We start from the raw sequence: 27,107 nt of genomic DNA on the forward strand, positions 1-27,107 counted from the left end.
AACATGGAATGTTCTTACATTTGTTTGTGTCTTCCTTTATTTCATTGAGCAGTGGTTTGTAGTTCTCCTGGAAGAGGTCCTTCACATCCCTTGTAAGTTGGATTCCTAGGTGTTTTATTCTCTTTGAAGCAATTGTGAATGGGAGTTCACTCATGATTTGGCTCTCTGTTTGTCTACTATTGGTGTATAGAAATGCTTGTGATTTTTGCACATTGATTTTGTATCCTGAGACTTTGCAAAGGTTGCTTATCAGCTTAAGGAGATTTTTGGGCTGAGACAATGTGGTTTTCTAAATATACAGTCATGCCATCTGCAAACAGGGACAATTTGACTTCCTCTTTTCCTAATTGAATACCCTTTATTTCTTTCTCCTGCCTGATAGCCCTGGCCAGAACTTCCAACACTACGTTGAATAGGAGTGGTGGAAGAGGGCATCCCTGTCTTGTGCCAGTTTTCAAAGGGAATGCTTCCAGTTTTTGCCCATTCAGTATGATATTGGCAATGGGTTTGTCATAAATAGCTCTTATTATTTTGATATACATCCCATCAATACCTAGTTTATTGAGAGTTTTTAGCATGAAGAGTTGCTGAATTTTGTTGAAGGCCTTTTCTGCATCTATTGAGATAATCATGTGGTTTTTGTCATTGGTTCTGTTTATATGCTGGATTATGTTTATTGATTTGCATATGTTGAACCAGCCTTGAATCCCAGGGATGAAGGCAACTTGATTGTGGTGGATAAGCTTTTTGATGTGCTGCTGGATTCGGTTTGCCAGTATTTTATTGAGGATTTTTGCATCGATGTTCATCAGGAATATTGGTCAAAAATTCTCTTTTTTTTTGTTGTGTCTCTGCCAGGCTTTGGTATCAGGATGATGCTGGCCTCATAAAATGAGTTATGGAGGATTCCTTCTTTTTCTATTGATTGGAATAGTTTCAGAAGGAATGGTACCAGCTCCTCTTTGTACCTCTGGTAGAACTTGGCTGTGAATCCATCTGGTCCTGGAGTTTTTTTGGTTGGTAGGCTATTAATTATTGCCTCAATTTCAGAACCTGTTATTGGTCTCTTGAGGGATTCAACTTCTTCCTGGTTTAGTCTTGGCAGGGTGTATGTGTCTAGGAATTTATCCATTTCTTCTAGATTTTATAGTTTATTTGTGTAGAGGTGTTTATAGTATTCTCTGATGATAGTTTGTATTTCTGTGGGGTTGGTGGTGATATCCCCTTTATCATTTTTTATTGCATCTATTGATTCTTCTCTCTTTTCTTCTTTATTAGTCTTGCTAGTGGTCTATCAATTTTGTTGATCTTTTCAAAAGGCCAGCTCCTGGATTCTTTGATTTTTTGGAAGGTTTTTTATGTCCTGTCTCCTTCTGTTCTGCCCTGATCTTAGTTATTTCTTGCCTTCTGCTAGCTCTTGAATGTGTTTGCTTTTGCTTCTCTAGTTCTTTTAATTGTGATGTTAGGGTGTCAATTTTAGACATTTCCTGCTTTCTCTTGTGGGGATTTAGTGCTATAAATTTCCCTCTATACACTGCTTTAAATGTGTCCCAGAGATTCTGGTATGTTGAATCTTTGTTCTCATTGGTTTCAGAGAACATCTTTATTTTTGCCTTCATTTTGTTATGTACCCAATAGTCATTCAGGAGCAGGTTGTTCAGTTTCCATGTAGTTGTGCGGTTTTGAGTGAGTTTCTTAATCCTGAGTTCTAGTTTGATTGCACTATGGTCTGAGAGACAGTTTGTTATAATTTCTGTTCTTTTACATTTGCTGAGGAGTGCTTTACTTCCAACTATATGGTTAGTTTTGGAATAAGTGTGATGTGGTGCTGAGAATAATGTATATTCTGTGATTTGGGGTGGAGAGTTCTGTAGATGTCTGTTAGGTCGACTTGGTGCAGAGCTGAGTTCAATTCCTGGATATCCTTGTTAACTTTCTGTCTCATTGATTTGTCTAATGTTGACAATGGGGTGTTAAAGTCTCCCATTATTACTGTGTGAGAGTCTAAGTCTCTTTGTAGGTCTCTAAGGGCTTGCTTTATGAATCTGGGTGCTCCTGAATTGGGCGCATACATATTTAGGATAGTTAACTCTTCTTGTTAAATTGATCCCTTTACCATTATATAATGGCCTTCTTTGTCTCTTTTCATCTTTGTTGGTTTAAAGTCTAAACCAGAGACTAGGATTGCAACCCCTGCTTTTTTGTTTGTTTGTTTGTTTGTTTTCCATTTGCTTGGTAGATCTTTCTTGATCCCTTTATTTTGAGCCTATCTGTGTCTCTGCACGTGAGATGGGTTTCCTGAATACAGCACACTCATGGGTCTTGAATCTATCCAATTTGCCAGTCTGTGTCTTTTAATTGGAGCATTTAGCCCATTTATATTTAAGGTTAATATTGTTATGTGTGAATTTGATCCTGTCATTATGATGTTAGCTGGTTATTTTGCTCGTTAGTTGATGCAGTTTCTTCCTAGCATTGATGGTCTTTACAATTTGGCATGTTTTTGCAGTGGCTCATACCAGTTGTCCCTTTCTATGTTTAGTGCTTCCTTCAATATTTAGTGCTTTCCATGTTTAGTGCTCTTGTAAGGCAGGCCTAGTGGTGACAAAATCTCTCAGCATTTGTTTGTCTGTAAAGGATTTTATTTCTCCTTCACTCATGAAGCTTAGTTTGGCTGGATATGAAATTCTGGATTGAAAATTCTTTTCTTTAAGAATGTTGAATATTGGCCCCCACTCTCTTCTGGCTGGGAGAGTTTCTGCTGAGAGATCTGCTGTTAGTCTCATGGGCTTCCCTTTGTGGGTAACCCGACCTTTCTCTCTGTCTGCCCTTAACATTTTTTCCTTCATTTCAACTTTGGTGAATCTGACAATTATGTATCTTGGAGTTGCTCTTCTCGAGGAGTATCTTTGTGGCGTTCTACTGGAGGGTAATTTTCTTTAGGGTGTTATAATTATTTTAAAAATTGATTCATTAGATATGTTATTAATGTCAAAACATGAGATAACTTGATGATTATCTCTTTATGAATTTGAGGTGCTGGGTATTTCTCTTGTTTTTCTATTTACAGCATTCTTTCAGATATACAGTCTCCTGTTTCTATTTCTCTCTTAGCTACTTCTTTCTTTAATGTTTTGTTGCTAATCAGAATCTCTACCAAAAAGAGTAACCAAAAGGCTGAAGAAAATTTAACTACTAAATGGTGTTAGTTGCTTCTTCAACTACAGAACAATTTTATGTGTTGAGTAACATGTCATTTGAAGATTTGATAACTCCATCCTCTCCTTGGTAACTCCCCAGGTCATATGGTCTAGATCGATCAATCATCTTTCTCACTTAAGAACATTCAGTTCTTACCTTCAGATAATCAGCATATAGTGGTACATAGTCATCTGTAGGAAGAAAGAAATAAGCTGTACGGTAGAGTGCTCTGTGGGTAAATATCTGTTGTGTTGAGATATAACCCGTGTATATTTATTAAATATCAATGACATTTCTTTGCTTATTCTTTCATTCACTCAACAGATATTATTGAACAGCTGCTGTGTACTAGGCATTGTTCGTTTTCCCAAGTTCTAAAATTGTGATCATTTCTATTTTTGGAATGTATTATTTAACAAAGTACTACTAATTATATACATATGTATACACACACATATATATATACATACACTAATCATTAGTGTATATATATGTGTGTGTATGTGTGTGTGTCTTTCCCAATGGGTTTTGACAGTGTAGCATAAAGATTATGAAAGTGGGCTCTAGAATCTGAGAGCCTGTGAAAACTTCAGCTCCAACACTTTCTAGTTGTGTGAGTGACTTTAGGCAAGTTAATGAACTTCCCTAAGCTCATTTACTTCATCTTTACAATAGGGATAATAATAGTACTTACCTCATGTCCACTATCTAAAGAGTAAATGGGAGAATACACACAGCATATTGCACTGGGCTTGGCAGGCAAGTAAGCCCTCAATAGATGTTAAATCTGCTGTGTGTTATTAAATCATAGTTCTTGCTTACTTGATTGTTATAATCTTTTTCAGTATTTATTGAGCAAATACCTATGAAGTGTACTCAGAGTAAACTTGGACAGTGAGAGACACCACCATCTGGACTGTTGTGTCATAAACAAAAGCCTTAAAACTGGGTCTTGGCAATGGTGAGGGGAACAGATGCTCTAACTGCCTTCTAGAATGTGTTTTTCACTATGTGTCTAAGCTGCGATGAATGTCACTAATGTCATCTCTCTTTCTATTTTAGGTAAGTACATCACCATTTTTGAAACTCTATGCAGATGGGTAAGTCTTGCTGTTGGAACTTTTCCTGTTGATTTGCATACTTGGAGGATCTGGATCAGACAATGTGCTTATCGTGGTCAGACAAATGCCTTTATTTTATTCAAGCAGAGATCTGGAAAGATAACAGAATTTCCCACACATGCTTTCCATCTCTGTTTCAAATCTTTGGCAGAAAAAAAAAAATCTGTTATTTTTAATTGGATAAAATGTTAAGTTTAAATAATTGAAGATTGAATTTCTTACTCTGTCAATAGAAGGCAGAGTAGTTGAAAGACTTGAGAAAAGAAAAACAATTGTTTACTTCCTATTAGAAATCATAAAATCCTCTGAAGTAACATACAAATCTTTGTTTCCCTGCCTTCAAACAGGAAAAATTTTTTCAGTGCCTAACAAACAGATAGTCCATGATTAGATTATTTTAATGAAAAATAATTTTGTATCAAATAGAAAAAGTGACAAATGGCCCTGCAAGACCACGTGTGCATAATATTGTAGAAGGAATTCCTGTTATGACTAAGCGTTGATGTAGTTAATTTAGTAAGTCTAAAGTTGGCTGTAGTCTATCACCACAGAAGACTAAACTGGAAGAAATGATCTTAAATCACAAAGGATTTAGTAAAGACCTAAATGAGCTGTGAAAGATGATTAAACTATGAAATAATTCACAAAAGGAAGTTATAAATTCCTTGCCACTTGTGAACTCTGAAAACTACATAGACAGTTATGTTCATATTAGGAAATAAAGATTTATCCTGCCTTGGCACAATGTATTGAATTGGCATGTTGTTCTCAATAACAAAGTCCCAATTTGCTTCATCAGCTTTAATTCCCTAATTACTCCATACATACTGTATACTCTGTATGTCAGTCTGAGTCTTCCAAGAAGCCCATGCCAAAATGGGATTAGAAATGCAAGAATTTTAGGAAATGCCCTTGTAGAAGAATATAAGGAGGGAGCCAGTTAAGACTAAGGGAAATGTCAAAGCATGATCCAAGTTGGACTCTGAGAAAAGAAGGGAGAGAGAATTGGTGAGAGCATCCTAAATTGGGCTAGCCAAAGGCATATGGGAGTCCTCAAGCCAAAATCAGCCATCAGAGGAATCCTGTGTTTCCCAGGAATGTGTCTGCCACAATATGCCCTCTGTGCTCAGTCAGTATCAGGAAGCAGGGCATGGGAGGTATGGCCTTAGCTCAGATGCTGCAGTGAATTTCAGAGGCATCAGTTGGGGCCCTTCGCTGATTATAATTCCTATAGTTGGAGGTCTGCAGCACATCCTCATGGCCCCTGCACAGAGGCTCCTAGATCTTGGTTCTTTCTGATTCGATTACAATTCCTTCTCTCTCCACATCTTACTAATTCTTCATGCCCAAATCAGGTACCACCTCTTTCATGAAGGTTACTCTGTACAACCTAGTGGCTAATAATTACCATTCTCTTTTGGACTTTAAAAGTTCTTGTATTTTCCTATGGTATTTATTGTTTTTGTTATCCATTTATTTTAAAAACTGGTATTGAGAGCTGCATTTGTGCTAGACACCTTTCTATGCTCTGTGGGGGAGAGGATCAGAAAAAAATGGCAAAACATGACAGACTCATGGAAAAGATAATACTGTAAAATACATTAACTAAAATATAACATAACATAGAAGTGTTAGAAGTATGAGCAAAAGATATGAGGAGACAGAAGAAGGAAGAATAACCTTTTGGGAAAGAAGGGAGGGCAGTGCTCAGGGAGGGGTGGAGGATTTAAAGTGGGACTTGACATTGAGCTTTGTCTTGGAGGATGACCAGCTCCTTAGGAGTTGACGGTTGAATAGGCAGCGTTTTGAAGTTCATGGTTATATGAAGGAGCATAGAAAAGGTTTGTAGTATGGAGAGCCTTGCAAGTCATAGGGAATTTATGGGATTACCATCAAAGAGAAATCTGCAAAATTGGCCTAAAGCCAGATTATATGGGGCATCTGGTCTTGGCAAGTAGCTTGGACTTTATTCTCTATGAGGCCAATCCAATTCAGAACATCTCAGAGTCATGTGGGCCAGGCTGAATGACAAAAATATTGATGTATATAATTCTGTATGGCATACTAAAATGGTATGATTCTACCAAACAGAAAAAAATGGTGATACTATATATTTAAATATGTTGTCTATATCTAAAAACTACTAATAAATAAATTACAATGAAGAAAATCACATGTTGATAAAATAAGATAAAAACATAGGACATAAGGCCAAAATGTAATGGGACGATTTAGCAGACTCTTAATCTCAGGTGTAAGATTTGTCATGAATAACTATTTTCTGCTCAATATACATTTACTTTCTGTACAGTGTGGTTATAAAGACATAACTGAAAAATCTAGTTATCTTCAAAATATGTAAGGTATCAAAAATCAGGATTTCATGCTGAGTGTACTTTATAATGTTTGGAAACTAGTTGTAATTAGTTGAAGCATTCACCAGAATGTCACTTGACAATTCTAACTTTAAATATCTATACACCCTAAAGTTAATATATTATATTGATTTTGATTTTTAATTTGATGTAATTTCAGATTTACCGTAAAGTAGTAAGAATAGCACAAAGAATTCTCAGATATCCTTCACCAATATCCCCCAAATGTTAACATTTTACTACATTTACTTTATTCAGTCTCTCTGTCTCTCATGTCTACCTTTCTATCTATCTAATCATCTATGTATCCATCTACCCATATACACGTTTGCTTATTGATACACATTAAGAGTGAGTTGCAGACATGATACCCCTTTGCTTCTAAATACTTAAATAATTCCTAAAATCATGTAGTTACCACACATAGGTACAGTTTATTGGTTAAAATTTGCAAATTAACACAGATAAAATATTTTTATCTAATCTACAGACTTTATTCTAAATTTCAATAATTGTCCCAATGGTGTTCTATATAGCCAATGAAATTACAAAATCATGCTTTGCAATCAATTGTCATGTCTCTTTAATATCCTTTAAATTGGAGCAGTTTCTGAGTCTTCATCAAAGACTATTTCATGACATTTACATTTTTGAAGAATTACATGCCAGTTGTTTTGTACACTCTCTTGATTTGTTTGGGCCGCTATAACAAACTACCATAGTCTGCACGGTTTATAAACAACAGAAATTTATTTCTCACGGTTCTGGAGGTTGAGGAGTCCCATGATCTGTGCTACAGCAGATTTTCTGTCTGGTGAGTATCAGCTTTCTAGCTCATAAATAGCTGTCTCCTTGCTGTGTTTTTACATGGCAGAAAGGAAGAGAGAGTTCTCTGGGGTCTGTCTTATAAGGGCATTAATTCCATTCATGAGGGTTCTGTCCTCATAATCTCATCACTTCCAAAAGGCCACACCCGTAAATACCATCATATTACTGATTGGGTTTCAACATACAAATTTGGAGGCAATGCAAACATTCAGTCTAAAGCATAGACTATCTTTCAATTTGAGTTTATTTTGTGTTTCCTGGGGATGATAGTCCAGTCATACAACTTGGGCAGGAATATCACAGTAGTGATGCTAAATCCTTATATCCAGAGGTAGATGCTGTTGTTTAGTACCATTACTGAGTTTTAGCTTTGATCATTTGGTTAAAGTGGTGTGTAACAGATTTCTCCACTATAAAGTTTCTATTTTCGTCCTTTGTAATTAAAAAGCATTTTGTACAGTGATAATATGAGACCATGTAAATACACTGTTATTCCTCAATTTCTTCCCCAATAGCTTTGGAATCCGTTGATGATTCCTGTCTAAATCAGTTACTTGTGTTATTATTATGGTTGCTGTTTTCATTGGTTTCATGCTGCTATAACAGAATACCACAGATTGGATAATTTATAATGAATAGAATTTATCTGGATCATGGTTCTGGAGGCTGGAAAGTTCAGGATCAAGGGGCTATATCTGGTGCAGTCCTTTTTCCTGCTGCATCATAACATAACGAAAAGTATCACATGGGCAAGAAATAGGGAGAAGGGGGCCAAACTCTTTTTTTTTTTTTTCTTTTTTTTTTTGAGACGGAGTCTTGCTCTATCACCCAGGCTGGAGTGCAGTGGCTCCACCTCGGCTCACCGCAACCTCCACCTCCCGGGTTTGCCATTCTACTGCCTCAGTTTCCTGAGTAGCTGAGACTACAGGCACTCGCCACCACGCCCGGCTAATTTTTTTTTTGTATTTTGTTTAGTAGAGATGGCATTTCACCGTGTTAGCTAGGATGGTCTTGATCTCCTGACCTCGTGATCCACCCGCCTCGGCCTCCCAAAGTGCTGGGATTACAGGCGTGAGCCACTGCTCCTGGCCCAAACTCATTCTTTTATAAGGAACCTACTCCTATGATAAACGATAAAGTAATCAATTAATGAAAGGAATGCTCTCATGATCTAATCATTTCTTAAATGTCCCAACTCTTAACACTGTTGCGTTTTGGACTAAGCTTCCAAGACATAAACTTTGGGGGAAACATTCAAACCATAGTGGTTTGCTAAGGGGAAATTTTGCAATTTCATCATTTCTTCTTCTTTTATTAGTTGGCTTTCTATTATGCATAAAAATGTTTCTTCTTGTTTGTTTCTGTCTGGAGTCATGAATTCTTTATTTAGCAGGTTGTTATCCTTTAATATTGTTAGTTAATATCATTATTTTAATCCTCATACTGTCCTGGATTTGGACAGTACAAGGTACTTCTAGTTGACTCCTTTGTCATTTTAACATGTTACTATCATTCTTTGAGTACTTTTTTACTTTCTGGCTTTAGATATGAGACTCTTGTTCTTTTCTCCAAGCCTTGGAATCAGCTACTTTTCTACGGCTCTCTGGTGCCTTTCAGTAAAGAATGGTTTTTAGAAATCAAAATTTGGAGAGTGGGTGTGGTTTTGCTTCTAGGTCCTTTTAGTAGACAGATCTAGGGAAAAAGTGTATGTAAGTACATACTCATATATAAATGTGTGCATATATATACATACCCACACAAACCTATATCCGTGGGTATTTTCAGATATTTGTATATATTAAACCTAGGATTTCACAGTGATAATCCATCATTGCAGTGCTCATTCTGTTCTTCTCCATTTTCATATCTGTAACTCTATGAGAAGTTACAGTGAGAAGCCTGGCTCCCATTATTTGCAATATATTAGATATTGGATAGGATTTTCTTACCTGTGGAATGTAGTTTCAGAAATTAGTTTCAGAATTACCCACTCACACCTCTATGGAAAAAGAGAAGTAAAGCAAAGAAAAGCATTTCAGTAAGTAGACTTTTAGCATTATTTATGTTTTATATGCCTAATTCTGTACTCAAAACTCACTTGGTTAGTTCTCTTCTCATACCCACTTCCACTCACTTCAATATGATGGTGTTACTTATTTTAAATATGGATCAGTTAATTTGTTTTAATATATAAATTTGTTTTCACCTAGATCAAATCAATTAATCTGGAATGATATTTTCTGTTTCTGTATTTAAAATATGAACTAATAATTTCCTTTCCTTAATAATAAGAAATCCCTAGCCCCATTTAAGACTCAAATGAGGTAGGCATCCATGTTTTCCTAGAGTATATAGCTGTGATCTAAATCAGAAAATCTGAACAACTTTATCTTGGACCAAACTTTAGGATAATCTGGAAACAATGGGGCAAATGTTAGTGCATGAGTATTTTCAAACATAATTCTGAGTAAATTCCAAATGCATATGTGGGTTTGTGGCTCTTGATTTCTGGTTGTTTGTCCATGATCTCATCTTTATTGTAGATAATAAAAATTGGGTATAAAAGCAATGCCATTAATTATTTATGTATTGCTTATGCTTTTTGTTTCAAAAAGGAATTAAGCAATCCTAACTTTAAAAATGGATTAAAAGACTATGTAAAGCTAAGTTAGAAACACAAATGTAAAAGTGTATTTTGTATTTGGAGTTAAGTTTAATATTAATAGCTTCCTCAAAGATATAGCAAATAGAGAAACCCGATAATATTTATGTCTTGAGAGAAAATTATCTTTATATAATTAATTATAAGACTTTTCATTAGGGTCTTTGTATAAAGTAAAGCAATAATATGTTTAATAGTATTTTTATGTGAATTACATACATGTACATTATTAATCATGAATAAATAGTGACATTCTTAGTCTTGTTACAAGTCAAAATAGTAAATCATTATTCCACAAAAGTCTTCGTATAGTAATTTAAATAATTGTAAATCTGGTTACCTGATGTGGAGAAAGCGCTTAGTACACATAGTAGAATGACTTACCAGTCTTGCCGTTAGGTTATCTTTCTCATACATTACTTACCTCAACTTAAGTTGGCAGGAGTTTGATTACAGAGGATAACTGTCATTTATCTCTTTGTGTGGAGTGCATGTATTCTGGGATGTCTATAGGAGTAAGACCCAAAGGGTTTATATTACAGAATTATAGTTAGCAAAATCACTAGGAGTTGTTTTGGAGGGAAGATAACCACAGATATATCTGATTACCTATTTGGAGGACTGGCAGTAGAATTTCTTGCTGTTTCTCATGTGGCCAAAACTAATAAAATAAAATAAATTTAGAAGAGTTTTGTTTTGTTTTGTTTTACAGTAGGAAAGAAATCAATATACCAAGATAATCCATATATTTCAGTTGGTATGAAAAGCATCCTTTCAGCCATTGTTACTATGACACTTAGACACTCCAGTCTACAAAATTATCCTAGGTTTAGAAATATTGGAATTAAATTTTATTGTTCCTTCCCTATTGCAGAGTTATAAAAATAAGGATTATTATGAGAGGCTGATTGTGTAATAAATATCATGAGTTAAAAGTAAAGATTGACTTTTATTATTATTGCCTTTTGCCACATGAGAGAAAATAAACTATGTGAATAAGCCTGTTTCCAAGTCTTCTCTGAGATTAATTTGACAGTTTACTGGAAATAGATTAGTAATACTCAGTGTAGGAAAGGGGTAAGGAAACAGGCAAACATGCATTACTTGAGAGACTGTAAGTTGTGTACAGTTACAATGGTAATTTTAGCACTCCATGTCAAAATATGCATATAACAATGCCTCTTGTAGAGATTTATCCTCAAGTAGTAAGAAGTAGGCAAAGACTATTGTATGTATTTTGACTGTTAATGAGTTGATAGTAATAATCAAGGACTAGGGAGAGTTGGTGTTTAAAACAGGCCAGGTGCGGTGGCTCACACCTGTAATCCCAGCACTTTGGGAGGCCAAAGCTGGCAGATCACTTGAGGTCAGAAATTTAAGACTAGTCTGGCCAATATGGTGAAACTCCATCTCTACTAAAAATACAAAAGTAGCCAGGCACTGTGGCAGGTGCCTATAATCCCAGCTACTCAGGAGCCTCAGGAGAAGTGCTTGAACCCCAGAGGTAGAAGTTGCAGTGAGCCAAAATGGCGCCACTGCACTCCAGCATGGGCAACAGAGCCAGACAACGTCTCAAAAACAAACAAAAAACTAAAACAGACTAAATTGTGGTACTTGTGGTACTTCCATATTTTTTTTTAATGATAGAGATGTTAGCATTGCAATTTGTCACAAAACTATGCATAATGTAATTCTTTACACATTTTTAAGTATATGAGCTAAAGTATGAAACCAGCTCTGAGTAATAAGATTATAAATATTCTTTATCTCCTTGTATTTATATTTATTTATACCTTAATTACATTTTGAAATAATGTTGTTACTTTTACAATAAGAAGTTGTAAAAAACTATTACCATGAAAATAATCTAGCAAGAATTTGATTTAACATTGCTCATTTCTTGAAAGCAAGCCAAGACACTTTTTTTTCTTTACTCAGTTGAGACTGAGTTTAAGGTATTTGAACAATTCTTAGAGGATGAATTTATCATTTTAGTGCCTTGCTGATTTATGCAGGCACCTCAGTTTTAAGTAATCATGGTATTACTTATTTGTTGCTTTAACATTTGTTCGGTACTTATTATGTGCTTAATAGCACTTGAACATACAAAGAGAAATGAGATTTTTGGTCCCCAAGAATTAAAAATTTAATGGAGATGATAATCATAAACTTACAAAAAAAGTATATGATAGGCTGTGTCAAAGTGGGAACAATGTAGACTAGGGAAAAACAATACTTCTCTTGGGTGGGTCACAACTAGGAGGGGCCAAAGGGGACAACTCACTGGGTGTTGGAGCGATCTGGATCCCTAGATTACTTGGTTGGCGCTGGGCTAATTCAGAAACCCTTTCTATTTTCAACTCTTCTCCTAAACATCATTATAATAAGATCAGTACACACTCTGCTCTTACCAAGTCAGTGTTTGGTCAGTTCGAGTTTTACAGTCATGTAGAACTGCCATTTTGTCATTTCTGTCTATATTGTACAAAAAAGTAATTTAACTGAGCTTTATAACCTATAATTTGGAGAACTCGACAACTCCCATTGTTCTTTCTCAAAAAATTATTTTCAGTGCAACTTAGCTTTCTGTGTATCTCCATGGCTCATCTGCCCCAGATGATTCAGGTTGATTGCTGTCTCTGTTAGTGTGACAAGAGTTAATAGAATGATTAATTAAAAAGAACATTAAACATCCACTTAGAAAACACTAGATAAAGGCTAAGTAGTGTGCTTTTTATGTGGATCAAGAGAGTCCAGAAGAGTGATATACGGATGGCGTATAGATTAAATCACTGTATAAGACTGCAGAATGTCAGAGAAACATTTTAATATGTTCCCCCTAGCATTTGCCTTTCTGTACATATGTCTTAGAATTATAATATTTTAACTGGTTTTCTGTGGGTATATATAAAAATAGATAGCAACTGATTTTAAAAAATGATTTAAACTTTTTTTTTTTTTTCCAATTCACAAGATTGGAGTATTTGGAGATAGGACTGTGTTTTCCCTTTTTTTCCTTTTAAAGCCATCCACATTTTCTTTTCTACTGTTTTCTCACTCAAAAAATGTAAGCTAGAAAAAGTTGATCTCATGGAAGTAAAAAGGAGAATGGAGATTACTGGAGGCTGAAAACAGTAGGGGGAAGGGAGGATAGAGAAAGATTTGTTAAGGAATACAAAATGACAGCTAGATAGGAGGAATAAATGGTAGTGTTCTATAGCACTATAGTATGACTATACTTAACAACAATATATTATATATTTTCAGACACTTAGAGGATATTGAATAGTCCCAAAGAAATGAAAAATGTTAGAACATATGCTAATACCCTGATCTGATCGGATCACTGTGCGTTATATGTATTGAAACAACCCTACGTACAATTATGTATCAATTTTAAAAAATCTCTAAATCTATATGTATACCTAAGTGTATATGCCTTATATATCTTTTAATTTCCTTATGAAACACAGCATAGTTTGAGATTTAAAATAAATATAATGGTCTTTGTGCCCTATAAAATTAGAAAATCCCTCAGCTTCTAGAAGTTCTTTGTTGGTTTATTAGTTGATCACAAATTAATATGTCCCCTTGGTTTAATCTGTACCATAAAGTAAAAGTTGACTGTTCCCAAACATGTGCTTGGAAAAGAGAAAGCTGTTAATAAATATCTGTTGAGTGACTGAAAGTATAAATGAATAAATATTTTTAGCCCTTTGAAATATGTGAAAAATATCTAGAAAATATTAGACATGTCAAGGCCAGTGCTAAATGCAAAATGTATTTCTAAGAAAACTCTAAGTGTGCAACCATATGGATTGGTTAAACTAGTTATTTAAAACCTCTTATGACTATGTTTCTTGGTTTGAAAAATAAATGCAGTTTGTAGTCTCCTTGCTTAGAACTTATGTTGTCTATTTCACAAAAGTGCATGCTTGTGTTATTACGTGTCTGTGTGTGTGGGTATATGTATATATGTATATATGTGTGTATATATGTATGTATATATGTATATATGTGTGTATATATGTATGTATATATGTATACATGTATATATATGTGTATATACACACACACACATACTATAGATCTTGATCCTTAATCTCAGTTAGCTCCAAAGCTGCTCTAAATTCATAAATGTTATAGGTTACATTGTGATCTCTTAACACTATATTTTTTGGCTGAGTGTGGTGGCTCATGCCTGTAATCCCAGCACTTTGGGCAGCTGAGGCGGAAGGATAACTGGAGCCCAGGATTTCAAGATCAGCCAGGGCAACATAGTGAGAACCTGTCTCTACTGAAAATACAAAAAAATTATCCAGGCGTTGTGGCACGTGCCTGTAGTCCCTGCTACTTGGGAGGCTGAGGTGGGAGGATTTCTTGAGCCTGGGAGGTCGAGACTGTAGTAAGCCATGATCACGCCACTGCACTCCAGGCTGGGTGACAGAGTGAGAGACCCTGTCTTAAAAAAAAAAAAAAAAGCCTATGTTTTTCACCAACGCTTTTCAAAATTACTTTGAATGTTAAACTATTATTGTTTTTAAAGATCGGTCTGTACCAAAATTAGAACTTTGGCTCCAAGAACATCTCCATATGCACATAAAGAAACTTAAGTTCAATAACTTGCTCAGGCTATACAATAAAAGAGTTAGGATTTGAACCTTGGTCAGAGGGCTCCAAAGCCCTTTCACTTTCCATCAGAAACGTTTGGTATTTTGCCAAAAATATCATGACTGTTTGTCCATTGCCATTTCATATCCTTCAAACAGCTATAAAGTGGGGAGAAATGATAACTTCATAACTCAGGCTATAGCTCACAGACACACTTAAGTGGCTTAGGGACAAACAGTTGTGACATTATGAGTGGGAGTTGCAAGGCTGAGTTGAATGTACTCGTGGTGATGTTGGTTAAAAACCTTTCTATTCTACATCATGGCAATCTTTGTACTGCAAAAGTAGTAGAATTCTGAGATGTTTACCATGTATTATGGAAAAATTGCTGATTTGAATCATGATTCAGCAATACTAGAGAAGGAGAAATCGATTTCTAAATTTTCTTCTACAGTGAAATTAAATGCTTTTGTAATACTTACTTGAGGAATGGAGTATCTGAATGTTCTCACCGAAACTCATTACACTCCATAGTGAAAATCTAGTTACAGATAGTTGAAGTGCAGGTATAGATAGTATGTGATTCATAATTACACATGTATGCCATGATTTACCTCAGTCACTGGACAGTAAGAATGTGACTAAGGAAGTTTCCTCTGCAACATTTCAAGATAAGTTAGCTGTTTTGAGCCACACAATATTAAACTATGCATTGTGGCCAAGTGCCAAAAGCACCTGTTTCAAACTGAATAATATTGTACTTGTTACACTATTGAAATCTCCTTGTTACAGAATATTGATACTACCTAATGAAAATAGTAAGAAATAAGAGTTTCCCATTTCTACCCTCTTGGATTCATTTAATCAAACAGTGTGTTGATGAATAATGCCCTGTATGTAAGATGAATAACTCATGGAAAGAAAGCCATTTGGACATGGATACTCAAGATTCTAAAGCATTTAGGAGGTGGCAGTGTGAATATCAAATAAGGTGCCACTTTAGAGAGAGTGTGTCAGAAAAGGAGCAGAAAATCATACAGTAGAAAAGTGAAAAGCTGTTTCCCATGGTAGATAGACTCTAAATAATGATTTTAGAGACAGACATGAGAAATTAATTTATTGGTTCATTGAAGAAACATCCTGAGTCCCTATGACATGCTAGGCATTGTGCTGGTGGGGACAAGGGTTGGTTGGGTGAGTAGTGGCCTATGGAGATGAAAAGATGCATCAGACATGGTCCTTGTCTTCATAGACCTTTCCAGAGGGTAAAACTGGAAAAACTCTGCTGGGACAGAGTGGGCATCTAACCCTGCTTAGGGAAGCATATCTTATCCTATTGATATCTGTACAATGTTATCCTTAAACTAGAAATACAATCAGATGTTGTGTTCTGACAATGAGGAATAATTTTCCATATTAAGGAATAGGCTAATCTCTAAATACTAGACTATTTATTTTATCTAATCTCTAAATACTAGACTATTTATTTTATCTTACTTTTTCCTTTGTGTGTTTTTGTTCGTTTGTTTGTTTGTTTGTTTGTTTGTTTGTTTGTTTTTGAGACGGAGTCTCGCTCTGTTGCCGGGGCTGGAGTGCAGTGGCCGGATCTCAGCTCACTGCAAGCTCCGCCTCCCGGGTTTACGCCATTCTCCTGCCTCAGCCTCCCGAGTAGCTGGGACTACAGGCGCCCGCCACCTCGCCCGGCTAGATTTTTGTATTTTTTAGTAGAGACGGGGTTTCACCGTATTAGCCAGGATGGTCTCAATCTCCTGACCTCGTGATCTGCCCGTCTCGGCCTCCCTTTGTGTTTTTAAATGTTTAACAATTTAGGTAGCATCCTAGCAGGGTATCACTAGAGAAATAAATTGAAGCATTTTTTAAGTAAATATATTTTACAGATCATTTGGAATTGTTTCAAAAACTTCATTAACTTTTAATGAACCAAAAATATAGTTCACTGGAATTAAATGTTCCATGTGAAGATATTTATTTGGAAACTACATAACTAAACCAATGGTAAGTTGAAGTTAAAAAGTGACCTCAAGAGAGGGACAAAGTCATACTATTATTGTTATAACCCATATATGTTTAATAATGACAATGCAGAGTGGTGCATATTGCAAATAACTAGGTAAAGTTTCTAGGAATTTTTATTCTATTTCTCTTCTTTCAATTCTAGTGTATAGGCCAACTCAACATTTTAATACAGAGCCTAGAGGGAAAATGCATAGGTGTAATTTTCTGCATGATCACTAGATGGCGGCATGTTTCCCTTAGAATGAAGCTGCTCAGGAATTTGCAAGTGCAATTCTGAGTATTTCACATAGAAGCCTGGAAGATGAGACAATTGTATTTCCCATAAGGTTTTGATTCATTAATATCAGCAAAGCAACAATGAGCATGTATTACCTTGCATTCAAAGAGGGAATAACGATTGGGTTTGTAAAGAGTGTATTGAAATAATTGTTACTGAGGACAAAAGTGAAGTATGCCTCTAGGAGGTAATTCAGAAGGTCTCTTTTACTTTCCAAAAACATATTAGTAACAAGGAAACATCTTTTATTTGCTTAGAAAACTGGGTCCTAGTCAGTGAACTATGTCTTAAGGAATGGAAATACTGGCAAATGTCGTAAAGTTTACATAGTCATTTTCTGCACACCAAGTGAAAGATAAATTGCATTCTGCTCAGTCTTAGGCAGACAGTTGGACCATTTACTGTTCCATCAAAAAAGCATTGTCAGATCCCCAAAAGCACAAGGATGCATAGAGAGTGTCCATTTAACCTTCCGGATCAAAGATTTATACTCGTGAAGGTGGAGTGGAAGACTTCTCTATAGGAGTATAAAATTGGAGACACTTAGAAAGTTGAGTTAAAAGTGACTCAAAGGACATCTTTTAATTGCCCTTTTTTATAGATGGAACAACATGGATGTAGCTGTTTCATACAATTAAGACATTAATGAATCAAAACACAATACATCTATGGGACATCTTGTTATGATTTCAAAGCTGTTTGTCAATAAATGTGTATGTTCAATGGTTACAGTTTGGGATGGTAAGACATCATCAGCTCAGAATAGTAACATCCTTCCCTTTCTCCTTTTTATAGAACTTTAAACGTGGATGTAATTTTAAGACATGATATGCATCATTTTATCTGTATAGTGATTACATCCTAGATACATTAATTTGTGATACACTCTGGACTTTTTGTATTACATCAAGTTGAGAAGTCCTTTTGTGGACTTAGAAACAAAAAATCTGCAGGAATAAAATTGAAAAGAGATTATGCAAAAATAATTACTGATGACCATGTTTCTTAGGTGATGAATTTAATTGAGTGTTGGTGTTTTAAGAATATGTGCATCAAGCCAATTATAATGTAACCAAATATGCAGAAATTTGAGGAGGAATATCAGGTTATTATCACATTTCAGAACTGAATTTTTCTTCTTTGGTTCATTGACTGCATTGAATCTTTGTTTTGTGGGTGGTATAAACTTTTTTATTTCATTTCTTCCTCTAGGAGTGACTCTGGGGAATCATTAGGTAAATGCTTGTTGGTTTTCCATAATAATTATCTCTGTGCCCTAATGGTTTCTGGTTTTGGCCCCTCTTCACTTTCTCCAGCTTTAGGCAGGAGTTCAGAATGGCCCTCAGTTGCAAAAAGAAGTATAAATCCAACTTACAATCTAGTCTCTTTCTGTGTGGTCTTGGCAAATTTTTTAATCCTGGCTAGGCATGCTATTACTGGCAGAAATGAGGTTCTGCCTCAACTTGAGCTGCAGCCCTGCCGTTAGCCTGAAGACTTTCCAAGATTTAGGGAGGGTCCATGAATATCTTATCTTCAAGAGTGTGCTATAGAGTTATCGAGCAACTAGGATCTTTTAAAAATCTTGAGTTTAGGAATCATACATTTAAATGTCAGTTCTCCTAGAAAATGAAGATTTTAATCCTTTAGAAAAAAATCTAGGGACAAGGAATTCTAGCATTTCCTAAAGATTCCATCATAAATAGCGCTTTTAATGTAAAGGGTTTCTTTGAAAAAAATTCTTTCTTTACTTTTTTTTTTTTTTTTTTGATGAAGGGTGTCCCTTTGTCACCCAGGCTGGATTGGAGTGGTATGATCATGGCTCCTGCAGCCTCGACTTCCTGGGCTCCAGTGATCCTCCCGCCTCAGCCTCTCAAATAACTGAGACTACAGGTGCACACCACCACACCTGTCTCATTTTTGTATTTTGTAGAGAAGGGGGTTTGGCCATGTTGCCTAGGCAGATCTTGAATTCCTGGGCTCAAGCAGGCCTTCAGCCTCAGCCTTCCGAAGTGTTGGGATTACAGGTGTGGGTCCTCTGGCTGTAAAATTTTATTATATTTATAATATGAAGAAATACTTGTTTCTCTTTATTGTTTAGAAAGATAATTATCATGATTGTTTTCTTTATTAACTCCTATATGATACTTTGTATTTTCATCACCTGCCATTCACTCCAAGCTTATTTCTATAATTAGAAAGGAATCAAGCTAGCTAAAACTAAGAGTTATCCTTCCTTAAGGTGGAGAAGTTACTGTTTTTTTTTTTTTCAAATGGGGATCTGCCTGCCTGTGTTGCTGTTTGGATCTCTGATGATTTCTTCCTTTGATCCCCTAACTCAAAGCAGGCAATCAAGGCTGTGCCGTTAGTTGTAACCAGATGGGAACCTGATCTCCATTTATACTTTGGCTCTTGTATTGATAACAGGACCTGAACCAGGGTAGAAACACTAACAGTATTTGACTCTGCTGCAATTGCCAGGCTAAATAACCAGAACTCATATCTCATTCTACTCTACCTGTGGAAACACTCTGTATAATGAAAATGTGTATTGAAGATGTATGGTTATATGCATTAAAATTCTCATTAGCATGGGCTGGTTGTAATAGTGCATACCTGTAATCCCAACTACTTGGGAGGCTGAGGCAGGAGGATCATTTGAACCCAGAGTTCAAGGCCAGCTTGGGTAACATAGCAAGACCCCATCTATTAAAAAAAAAAGTAAAAACTCTCATAAGAATAATAATTAAAGTAGCTATGTTGATCATTGCAGTAATTAAACCAAAATATTAATACTAATACCTGATATAGAGTTTTTTCCACTTTATTGTAATTACATTTCTCTCAAAAAATTTAAGAATCAGTATATGTTTAACATATACAGGTTGAATATCTCTTATTCTAAATGCCTGGGACCAGAGGTGTTTCAACTTTTGAATTTTTTTTTGGATTTTGGAATACATGCATACACATAGTGAGATAACTTGGGGTTAAGACCTGCATCTAAACACAAAATTTATTTATATTTCATATATACCTTATAAACATAGGCTGAAAATAATTGTATACAATATTTTAAAATACTTTTGTGCATGAAACAAAGTTTTGGCTGTATTTTGACTGACTTGTCACATGAGGTCAGGTGTGGAAATTTCTGCCTGTGGCATCATGTCAGCACTCAAAAAGTTTTGGATTATGGAACATTTTACATTTTGGATTTTCAGATTAATGATACTTAACCTTCCTTTTCAACTAATGGAATCATTTAATAATAACAAAACAATAAGAATAATAGATGACACTTATAGAGTACTTGTGTGTCAGGCATGACTCTAAACATTTTATGTGTATTAAACCAATTAATCTTCACAACAACTCTGAATTGGATGCAGGATTATTTTTCCATATTTTAGAGAAGAAAACTGAAAAACAATTAATGTCATCTGTACTCTATCATAATGCTATGTTACATTCTATCAAGTCTCCCACTGCCTCTTTGGAACTCACTGATAGCGGTGTGGTGGCATAGAGTCAACAGAGTGGAGCATTAATTAATTTTGCCTAATGTGAAAGTGAAACTTAAGAAACTTTGAATGAATAGACAATGTGCAGTGTTATGGATTCATAACTGTACAATTAAGGGGTTAAATGAAATCATACCCAAAATGTTGTGTTTTAAATGGTGGCACTGACTGATAAAATGTAGATTCGAGTTATTTAATGTTTCTATATTCTCAAGTGAAAAAGGAAGAAAGTAAGAATAAAATTCTGGACTATGGGAGGAGTCTTTAGTCTTGCAAAAAGTAAAACATAGAAATAAAAGAGAGTTGTTATGGTTCATATTGTAACATCAAAATATGGAATGAAAACTGTGGTCTCTCATGAAGTATTTCAGGTGCTAAGAGGAAATCTCCTAGACTAGGACTCTCAGCAAGTCCATGATTCCTATTGTGTCCAGCATGCCATAGCAAAACTCCAGAATTAGTTAAATTTTAATAATTTAATGGAGAAAACTAATTTTTCAAGGGGCAGATGGTTAACTTCAGCATGAGTCAAAGAGCAATTCATCTGTCAATAATTATGTAAATATTTATTTTGAATTATGCCTCTATTTAGAGTATTTATTTACATTAGAATAGAGGGAACTAAGGCTGGGCATGGTGGCTTATGTCTGTAATCCCAGCATTTTGGGAGGCTGAGGCAGATGGATCACCTGAGGTCAGGAGTTCAAGACCAGCCTAAACAACATGGAGAAACCACATATCTACTAAAAATACAAAATTAGCTGGGTGTGGTAGCAGATGCCTATAATCCCAGCTACTTTTGGGAGGCTGAGACAGGAGAATTGCTTGAAACTGGGAGGCGGAGGTTGCGGTGAGTGGAGGTTGCAGTGAGCTGAGATCACGCCATTGCACTCCAGCCTGAACAACAAGAGCAAAACTCCATCTCAAAAATAAAGAAAAAAGGGAATTAGCCATCTGATCATATTACAACCAAAACCTTTTATTTTCTTCATATCCTAATTGAATATGTCAAACAGTTTGTGATTCTGTCCTCCTAATATGCATGTATATTCCAGAAGAATCTGTGACCCTCAGTAGGCCTGTTTTTAAGTCAGTGAACTAATTCTTTCTTCTTCCCTTTTCTTTTTTTTTCTTGAGGCAGGGTCTCATTCTGTTGTCCAGGCTGGAGTGCAGTGGTGCAACCATGGCTCACTGCAGCCTCAAACTCCTGGACTGGAGTGATCCTCCTGCCTCAGCCTCTGAGTAGCTGAGTCTACAGGCATGTGCTACCATGTCTAGCTATTGTTTTAAATTTTGTAGAGAAAAGATCTCACTATGTTGCTCAGGCTGGTCTTGAACTCTTGAACTCAACCAATCCTCTGGCTTTGGCCTCCTAAAGTTCTGGAGTTACAGGCATGAGCCACCATACCTGGTAACTAATTCTGATAGAGAAGTCATAGTATTGAACATAATAGTGACGAAAATAGGTGAAATCCCAGGAGGAAGCCTCATCTGCATGTGGTAAACATGTAAAGAGGATGATCACAGGAAGGCTTTCTGTTGTGCAGACCATGTTAGCTTTTACTCTTGCTTTTACATATTCATCTCATTTAAAATTTTTGCTCATTTTAATTATTCTATGATATATATGACAGAGACAGGGAAAGTATTATCCTCTTCCCCCTTTACTCCCAGTTACAGAGGAGTACCTGAATCCCACAGAATTTTCATGTTTCCTCAATGTCAGTTAGTAAACATCAAAGAGCCTTGAACTGCTGTAGTCATTATATGGAATGTTAAGGACACACTCTCAACACTTTAAGGCTTAAGGATGGATAGGATTTCCACAGAAGCATAAACAGAAAAATTCAAGACAGAGGAAAGAATATTGGACAAGGGCACAAAAACAGGAAATATGGTACAATTTGGGGAAAATGCCAGTGAGCTGCTAAGCTCAAGTACAGGATGAAGAGAATTAGTAGGCAGATGTTGATGGAATGCTGCAGGAAGATCCATCTTGAATGGTTTCATGGGAACATAGACTGGGTGTGTGATCTAAGAAATATTAAGACTACTGGGTTAGACTCGGCAAGGGGTAATGTGGAGCTAAGTTTGATGACCATAGATATGGAAAGACTCAGGGACAGATGCTACAGAAATTTCAAAGATATGGTATCATATTACACAAACTAATATGGTGCTTGAAAAAGAGTGAGACATCTAAGATGATTCTCAGGTTCAGGTCTGAATGACTGGGAGAATAATGAGCCAGGAACAGAAATAGGGAAATCATGAGAAGATGCTAAGTTGGGAGAAGATGCTGGGTGTGATTTGTTGAGTTTGAGTATAAGCAGACCATGCAAGTAGTTATGGCCAACTTGGAAGCAAAGTGATGATGCACACCTGTAGTCCCAGCTATTCTGGAGGCTGAGGTGGGAGGATCGAGTGAGCCCAGAAGGTCAAGGCTGCAGTGAGCCGTGATCGCACCACTGCATTCTAGCCTGCGCATAGGAGTGAGACTCTGTCTCAAAAAATGTAATACCATACAGTACAGTACAGTACAATACAAAACAAATAATGCCTTCAGAATCTGCCCCAAAAAAAATTTCTAGGAGGTAAGCGGGGTAAGCCTAGTGAAAATTCTCAGGCTAACTGACAATGTGTATGTTTTGCTAAATGGACTTCAGTTGACAAATCAAATTTTTGAGTTAGACATTAACAGTATTGAAATGTAATGTTCACCCACATTGTCCATTTCATACAATTACTCTGTTTTTGTTGTTCATTTTGACATTTCCTAAGCTGTCACTTGACCCAGACTGACACATTATCATCTGCATGAACCTAGACTCTGCCTTATATGTGTTTACAACATGCAATGAAGCCTAGTGCCTGTAATCAGAAAGAGGGTGCTGCAGTCCATCATGTGGAAAAAGAGCTTGACTATTAATGAGGAAACACAGATTTTACTCTGACATCAGGGCTGGCCAACAGCATCTGTCATGCCCCTAACACAATCATGCTAATTATGAGCCATCACTTTCATTCTTCTTGGAATTCAGAAGTCAGGAGGGTTGTGGGGGCAAATTCCTAACGGGTTGTGGAATCTATCATTGCTAGGACCTTTTACAATTCAGTTGCTCACTCTTTTTAAAATCTGCCATTCAGCAGTCTTTTTCAGTAGCAGTAAGCCATGCTATGCATTCCTATGAATAAAGTGCACAGCAACAGCATCCAAATGCAGTGACAGAACTGTATGGCTTCTCCTTGGAATAGCTTTTAAAAACCTGCTTAGGCAGGGACCCTTTATTGCTTGCTGAAAAATTCCAAAAGATTTGGAACTATGTTTTATAAATTACCAAGAACTATATAGAATTCCTTAGACCTTTTTTCTAAAATAAAATGTTGGAAATTTGTTTGTTTGTTTGTTGTTACTATTATTTTTAGAGAAAGGCCAATTAAATTCTCTTCAGATCCCAGGGAATGGTAGAATTAGTCTTTTTGGCACTGATAGTAAGGTAGGTCATGTCTTAGTCCATTTGGACTGTTACAACAAAATATCATAAACTCTGTAGCATGGTTGGGTGCAGTGGCTCACGGCTGTAATCCCAGCACTTTGGGAGGCCGAGGCGGGCGGATCACCTGAGGTCAGGAGTTCGAGACCAGCCTGGGCAACATGGTGAAATCCCATCTCTACTAAAAATACAAAAATTAGCCGGGCTTGGTGGCGCACACTTGTAGTCCCAGCTACTGGGGAGTCTGAGGCAGGAGAATTGCTTGAACCCAGGAGGCAGAGCTTGCAGTGAGCAGAGATTGTGCCACTGCACTCTAGCCTGGATGACAGAGGGAGACTCTGTCTCAAAAACAAACAAAACCTGGGTAGCTTATAAACAATAGAAATTTATTTCTTATAGTGCTGGAGGCTGGGGAGTCCAAAATCAGCATGCTACAGATTTGGTGTCTGGTGAGGGCCAGGTTTCTGGTTCATTAATGGTGTCTTCTTGCTGTGTCCTCACTTGGAAGAAGGGTCAGGGGAGCTACATGGGGCCTCTTTTATACGTGCATTAATCCCATTCACATGGCTGGAGGTCTAATGACCTAATTGCCTCCCAAAGGCCCTACCTCCTAACACTATCGCATTGGTGATTAGGTTTCAACATTTGAATTTTGGGAGGGTGCCAATGTTCAGATCACAGCAGGTCATTTCAGCTTATTTGTACTCTCTAAATTATGCTGCAATAATTGTTGGCTTCTATACATGGGCAGTATGGAAACTAAACCAATCGTAAGATTTTGGTAGAGGACCTGAGGAGGAATTATTCTGAATGTGATGGAGTTATAGTCTTTTTCCTCAGTTGGATTAGATCGCTTTTTGGATAGAAATTTTATGTTGGGAAAAATAAGTGGTTCAGTGACCTGAGGCAGAAAAAGTCTGTTCACAGGAATGTAAGATAATTACTCCATCAACTCACAGTTGTTTGGAATGTCAGCATCAATAATAGTCCTCAGAACATTGTAACCTTACTCCAGCAACTACGCTAACATAAAGCAGAGAAGTCTGTCCATTAGTATTGGTGACAAGGTCATGGCTGCTTTTAAACTTTACTTGCCAAAATACCTGGAGGGAACTCAGTGTGCATACTCAAGTTTCTGCTGTGGCAAATTGACTGTTGCTACCCCAGGAGACCATAGGAAGACAACCAGTTTGTATCTGACTGGAGACATTGCAACTTTATTTGTATGAACTATTTCGGTCACATATCGGGGGTCATGTTACTACAGAGGGGCCAAGGGTCACGATAATGAAAAGAATCATTACCTTATATTGGTAATTAGATGTATGACTCTAGAAACCTGCTTTTCCTTGGGTGTTAGTAACATTCCTTTTGGAGATAGATGGCATTTTAAAACGTCTGTCCACAGAAAACTGAAGTATCTCAAGATAATGATAATGAGGGGAATATATTCATTGTAATCTGGCATACAGAATTTGCTCTGCCATTTAAGAAGCTGGACTTCTTTTCAATGTAGAAAGGTTAGATTTATCAACCTTATTTGCAGATATTATTTATGTTTTTCATGTTTTCTCTCTATCCTTAAATATTTTCTGAGATTTAGGCACTGAGCTCTCTGCTAGACATTTTCAAATTTTATTTTTTAAAAAATCAGAAAACCTCTCTTTACGAATGAAATTTTTCACAAAACTCCAATATATGAAACTGGTAAAATGAAACCATTGTGGCAGGAATGAGTCTGAGATTTGCTTATTTATCTTTCTTTCTTCTTTCTCCTCTCTGCTGAATTTTCTACACACAAGGCAAGCAGTTCATGAATCAACTCTTGACTACTTCTGAAACCTAAAATGAAATAATATATATGAAAGCTGTTATTAAGTGATTTATACTTACCAAAATATACTTGTCAAAATATTAACTGATTTGTGTTTGTCAAAATAAATATATTCATGCATAGCACCTTGGTAAATCACAGATCTAGTTGTATTGTAGGTGCCTAGACTGACATGACAGCTTGATTATATGGCTTGAGATATTTACATCACTCTTACCACAAAAAGTCAATAAACAGAGCTTATTAATCCTTTGAGGAGGAGGAAATGAAGGGGTAAGAAAACGTGTGTGAAGTTGTACAGCATTTGTATACATCCGTCTTTGGGAACCAAGTGAGCAAAAAAGAATAAAATGTTGATATTAGCATGAACCTCACTAACTCTATACATTTCTTGTCAATATTAGGCCAGTTTCTAAAGTCAATCAGAATGAAGGAAGTGCTTTTGAAAATAGTCAAATGTTGGCTACATTGGCTTCAATTTTAAAACAAAGTTCTACATTCTCTTCAGAATGTGAAAGTGGTTGGAAAGGAGGCATTTCCTGCATATATTTTGAGATGAGACGAGGGTAAGAAAAGGAGTGGAGCTGAATGTTATGTTATCCTATTAACTTTTGTCAGGCCCATCAGGCTTTATATGGTTCAAATTTCTGCTGTGTATTTTGATACTTTCTGTTTCCATAGCAGTTACTCAGGAATATATCCCAATAATGGCACTGAAAATGCAGTGAATTTATAAATAGATCCTTCTGCTAAATAGATTCCATTATTTAGAAAATTATACAGGGTTCTGTGGGAGGTTGAACATACAGTAAAATAGTTCATTTGCTTAGAAATAATTATTATAATTGTTATTGTAAAATCTAATAGATTATTAGAAATATCACAGTATAACCAAGCAAGCATCAGACAGACTAAATAAAATGATTATTCAATATTTGTTTCATATGGTAAAGAAAAACTTAAAATTGATTTTCTATTTGAAAAATATCAGCAGAGGCTAGGCGTGATGGCTCACGCCTGTTATCCCAGAACTTTGGGAGGCTGAGGCAAAAGGATCACCTGAGATCAGAAGTTCGAGACCAGCCTGGCCAACATAGTGAAGCCCCATCTCTACTAAAAAAAATACAAAAATTAGCCAGGCGTGGT

At 36.2% G+C, this 27,107-nt stretch overlaps 1 protein-coding gene across 5 annotated transcripts in view; it reads left to right on the forward strand.

The window, feature by feature from the left end:
• PDE4D (phosphodiesterase 4D) overlaps positions 1 to 27,107 on the forward strand; it is a 1,617,209-nt gene that overhangs the window by 872,278 nt on the left and 717,824 nt on the right. The window lies entirely within an intron of this gene.

Source organism: Piliocolobus tephrosceles, chromosome 4 (assembly GCF_002776525.5).
Source record: "Piliocolobus tephrosceles isolate RC106 chromosome 4, ASM277652v3, whole genome shotgun sequence".
NCBI classification, from domain to species: Eukaryota; Metazoa; Chordata; class Mammalia; order Primates; family Cercopithecidae; genus Piliocolobus; species Piliocolobus tephrosceles.